We start from the raw sequence: 6,000 nt of genomic DNA, 5'->3' as shown, positions 1-6,000 counted from the left end.
AATTTTGATTTGATTTGAAGTGGAAGTCACCGACATTAAGACTAGAAACACATGCAATAGACAATACCTAGAGCAATACAAGAGGAGCAATGTGTGATAACAATTCAGGCAAGGTATATTTTGATGTAGCATAGAGCATATCTGTGCTTGGAGGGTACAGAATATTATTCAGCTTGTCATTTATCTCACTATTTATGAGCACACTTTGTTGTTTTTGTTTCGTCTACAGATTTGTGGAGGATTCTTATATCATCCTAGAGGATTTTGAAGTGTTAATCTTAGCCACTGTATCAATTATAGGCTAATAGGTCAGCACTATAGAAATTCTAGTTGTCTTGACAGCAAATTATTTAGCATCCATTCTCTGAACAGGTTAATGCACCTGCAAGATCTCAATCCCTCACTCACAGCCATTTAGACTGAAGTGCATTTGTCAGGTTCACAGTTCAGAAGGAAAAATATTACTGTAAGACCATTAAAAATATTACTGTAAGACCATTAAAAATATTACTGTAAGACCATTAAAAGAATGACCTAACATTTATTATTAGATCTCCAAATTGTCAAATACGAAGAAATATCACTTTGTTTATAGGATTGTTTGTACGTGGATAAGTGTAATCAGTAGTGAGGTGTAATCAATAGTGTAGTGTAATCAGTAGTGTAATCATTAGTGTAGTGCAGGGGCGGACTGGGGAGAAAAAGTGGCCCGGGAGTTCCTGACAGACTGGCCCACTATATATATATATATATGTGTGTGTGTGTATATATATATATATATATATATATATACTGTATATGAATCTAGTGTGTGTATATATACTGTATATGAATCTATACATGGCACGTAGTGTATATGATGGCGTTTATTGTCATATGGACAATATTAATTCGAGCAATATATTATGATTACAAAGCCACATAGTGGCTTTTAAATAGTCCATCATAAGACCACCAAACAAGTTGTTTTACGCAAAGTGCATCCTAAAGAACAACCTACAACTCTAACGTGGATATTTCTTCCTCTTACCTATTTGTGGTGGTTAGTTTTAATCTAAGAATTTCAATAGCTTAAAAAAACGGTGCACAGTGCTCTGGAACCTTTAAGACCGCCACTTGCGTCCGTGTTAACCGTGTTAAGGTAATTTGCACATGGTGCCTTAGACGTTGCAGAGGCGACAGCAGTACATTTAAAATAACATGTTATCTACAATTTAAACTGCTGTATGTTTTTGTAGTCCGGACCGGATTTTCTGGGACAAGTTGGATTATTTTCTGATCTCCGCTGCATACCGTCAGCCCGCATCAGCTGGCCCGGTCCAACTCGTTCATGTGTTTACAGGCCCAGTCCGCGGCCGCGCTGAGCAGGTTAGTCTGACTGGAGCGGGGGAGGTAAGGCACCGTTAAACAGCAGCGTGACTACGGGCCGGGGCCGCAGTGCGCGGCAGTGGCTCCTCCACGGGCCGAGTTAAACCACCGGCGGCCCACCGGCCCACTAACCCATCGGCCCACCGGGGAAATCCCCGGTAGCAATGTATGCCAGTCCGCCCCTGGTGTAGTGTAATCAGTAGCGTGGCTACCTCCTCACTGATTTAGACCCTTGGCTAAATATAGACCACCAAGATATTACAATAGCAAAATGTTGCCAGTAGGTGTCACCATTGAAATGCGTGTGAAATTGTTTTGAATCCTCAGTTTTTGACACAATCACAAATGTGTCATTGTTAAACAAAGCTTTGCTATGCCCACCACTAGCGCTAATACCTTTTAACAACACAGCAGTTAACTGCTATTACAAATAATGCTTTCAATTACTGATTTCAGTAGTACTCGTCTCCTTTAAAGTTTGTATAATTCATAGATGTTTTTCTGTACAGCTCACCTCCAGTAATATAAAATACTGTGTAAGGAGCACATGAAGGGACAAACTTGACAGAATATGTACTGTCTTAGACTATCCAGCTGTCATATCGCCAGGGTAACTGTCACATCTGGTTCAGTCATGTTTTAGTTTTGTTTCTTCATGTTTTGGCTTTCCCATGTGTATGCCACACCTCTGTCAATTTGTAAACCATGCCCCTTTTCATCATTGCCACCTAATTTAGTCCCCTTGTTAAGTCATGTATTTAAACCCTGTGTTTGTCTTCCTGCTTGTTGGTCATTGTTTATAAGTCTATTGCTTCCCCTGTTTAGTTTCTATGTCTATCGCTTTGGTATTCGGTGTATTAAGGATTTTATTTTATTTTTTAAACATTCTGTATTTCTTTCTGAATTGTTGAGTTTGTATGAGTTTTATGTTTTCATGTTGATAGTGGTTGTGATTCCCTATACTAAAAACACAGAGCAACACACAGAGAAGTTAGGCAGCTGTCAGATCTGCAGAAATATGAAGGTGAAGAACTTGAGAAGTACTGCAGGCTGTCCATACCTGAGGTATGGATTAGGAGCTCTGGCTGGCTGCCTGAAGATATGCTAGAGAAGTAGAAGCCAAGAACATAAACAGGATGTTTTTTTTCATTACCTATATCAAGTGTCCTCTCAGTGAGAAGGTAATGGCATGAGAACAGACCCACCAAAGCTGGAGACAGAATAATACTGTAAAAGTATATGGGAGAAGGAGGCATCACACAACACCAATGCCCAGTAGTTACTGAACCTGAAAACAGACCACAGCAACCCCCTGAACGAGATCCAGTAATGATCCTGCTAGCAAAGAAAGGGTCTTGAGTATGAAGAGCTGGACAACTCCAGACCCTGACATGGTCCACGCCTACAGCTCCAGAACCTGATATGGTCCACGACTACTGGTTGAAGAACCTAACTGCTCTCCATGAACTCCTAGCAGCACAAACAAATGAGTTGTTCAGGATGGAACCCAGCCTGAATGATTAACTGAAAGCCAGATGGTTCTGATCCTGAAGGACTGGAGAAAAGGACAGTTTCATGCAACTACAGGCCAACCTGTCTCACTCTGCATGGAAGCTGCTAGTCACCAAAAAAAGTATGTAATACAACACGTTTTTCTACAACACGTTCTTACCACTGGGACAACATTAGTGTTCTAACACTTCCTCCTCCTCTTCCCTCGTATTTCTCCAACCTTTAAATTTCCTTCCTTTGGATGTTTGCATCACTTGGGATTGCCACGTAACTGCTGCAGTGTGTGCACCGTCACAATGTCTAGATGGCTTGGCACTACTTGTTTATGTGGATCTTTGTCACCTTCTCTGCCAATCTTTTACCTACTTCCTTTTGAACTTGAGAATGTCCAGTTGGTATGTTTTGTATATGTTCCTGTGTAAGATCCCTGACATTTTTTATATCTCCAGTGTGTGCTTTCCCTGTCAGAACTTTGAATCATCCTACAAGGTGTTGAATTTTCTGTATGCAGAGTCTGTATTTTAGGGATGCTTTGGGAGCCCTTGATGGCTGATAAACTTTAAACTACAGCAGTGGAAATATACAAAGTTTGCAAGTGTAACACCTGAATTCCCTAAGAAGGCCCCATGAATTTTTGACTCTAGAATGTTCAGACAGCCTGATTACTTACTTTGTCATTATATTGTTCCCTATTGGTAGGATTTTTTTTAATTGGAGTATATGTTGTACCTTAAATATAGTATCATGTGATGCCTTGTAATCAAATTTATTTATTTCCTGCTTTTATGCATTCACTTGACCTAAACCATCTGGTGTTTTATCCTTTTCCACTAGAGGTCAGCAGTGGACTTCATAAACTGCTTAAATGTACACGCTGTTCTGAACACATACATGCTATTATCAAACAGCACAAAGCCTCTTGTTCGACCATTTTATTAACAAGAATGTACATAGAGGTTATGCTATTTATTATTCCTCAATATGCAAGATTCATATTGTTTACAAAAATAATTAACCAGGTCATCACATACTTTGTTAGTCCATAAATCAGGTTAGATGATCCATTCATTTAATGGCTATTCCATTTCATTAAAAAAATAGTAAACCTACTATAGGTTTTTATTTTTAGTTGGTCTCACACCAAAGTTGTATCAGATTACCTCAGAGTCCACTATTTGGTCAAGTACTGACTGGACCAGTGACTGCAGGGCTCTGGAGAACTGATTTAATTGTCTCCTGAGTACCTCTGTGGAGCACAATGGAGATTACAAGCCCCCATCGATTGGCACAGTCGGCCTCTATAAGGGACTCTTATACCCTATATTCCTCCCTCATTTTCCTCTTTATTTTCCACTTTCAAAAGGACCAAATAGAGCTCAGCAGGTTTGAGTAAAGAGTCCTGAAAGACCTTCTGTTCAGTAAGTGGCCTAATACTGGTGGGATGGATAGTTATGCCAGCATCCATTATGAACAGTTTTTCTTATTTAACCCTGGCCTGTTGCTCCATCCAGGTAGTGATCAATAGCACTCCATCAGCACAGGGTATGCTGTGTTTCACTGCTAAGAAAAAGGGGTTAAAGGAGCTCTCATTTAAACGGACATGTTGAGAGATCATCCTTCAAACTTGTCTTTAAAGAACTGTGATGGAACTCAAAAATGGAGGGGAAGACGAAACAAACTCATCTCATCCAAAAGGTTTCCCAGCTCGCCCTTCTAGAGGCCTTTTAAGAACCAGTACAGGATGCACCACATGGCACCATTTGAAAAACTAATTTCAAAATAAGCACATACAACTTTTTGTCATTTCTCTACACAAAGGTGTAGTTATTCTATAATGTGATTGGTGTATACTGGTTTAATGTCTAGGAAACAGTGGTCAACCTGTTTTCCAAAAGTCCTGCCATCACCTCCTGCTTGTCCTTTCCAGCTGATGACCTAAAGCATTAGACCAATTCAGAGATAGCTATGAAAGCAATCAATCAAAGTCAATCAATCAAAGTTTATTTGTATAGCGCTTTTAACAACTCAAGTTGTCGCAAAGCAGCTTTACAGGATTTACAAGGTTAACAATACTATGGGTCCAGAACCCTAATGAGCAAGCCAAAGGCGACAGTGGCGAGGAAAAACTCCCTATGATGGTGGGGAATAGGAAGAAACCTCGGGAGAACCAAGACTCAAAAGGGAACCCATCCTCCATTGGGCGGCCCGTTAACACACAAATACACAAGTCACACACAAATCACACAATCAGACTAGGTAAAAGGTAGAATTGAAAGTTCTGGGTTTTGATATTGTCACTGTAAATGTCTGTTGATGAACGCCAGGCTTTCATTCACAGATGACTGTGTTCCGTGGTTCTCTGCTATAGGCTGCCGTGTACTGATGATATCCCTGATGATATCTTCATCTCTTTATTCTTACACTGCTAACAACATAATTTAGTACAGTACTGGGTAGAAAAAATAAACTTTTTTTGGAGTCAATAATCAATATTGAATCAATACTAAATCAATACTGTATTAATACTAAATCAATGATGCAGACGAACCATCCATATTTCTCTATTTTGCATATTTTCCAATGACATGAAGCTATGTGGTGGCAAAACATAAAAGACATTACTGGATATAGTTAAAGGAATAAAACAAGACTTTTTGAGGACCAGACACTTTCAAAATGTGTTGTATCAGACAATTTCAACTTGAGTTTCAGGTTTGGTAAAAACTCAATCTTGAGTAAAGCATAACTGCTAAAAGACTGGTGGTAATACGCAATTCAGTAACATCAGGGAGAATTGTTCAATTGTCGAACAATAACAAAAATATAATTTTTATAAATGAAAAATGGTAGATTTTATTTGAAAGATAACTAGATTTTTGGTATGAGGAGAAATTGACACTAAGTGTGGTTAGTCTCACTTGGTCCTCAGAGGTAAAATGAGAGTTTTTGGTCCTCCAAATGGGGTCTGAGACTGGCAGGTTTGGCTGCAGATGAAAGGAAACTGCAGGTGTGTTTTAGATTTGTGATTACAGGACCTGGAGCCTCAGTTCATTCTGGGCCAGACTGTCGGAGTTCTGACATGCAATCTTCTCAGACAGCTCTCTCATAAGACCTCTTTTC

Source organism: Brachyhypopomus gauderio, unplaced genomic scaffold, assembly GCF_052324685.1.
Source record: "Brachyhypopomus gauderio isolate BG-103 unplaced genomic scaffold, BGAUD_0.2 sc47, whole genome shotgun sequence".
In the NCBI taxonomy this organism is placed as follows: domain Eukaryota; kingdom Metazoa; phylum Chordata; class Actinopteri; order Gymnotiformes; family Hypopomidae; genus Brachyhypopomus; species Brachyhypopomus gauderio.
The sequence above is the reverse complement of the archived record's forward strand: the minus strand, read 5'-3'. Positions refer to the sequence as shown.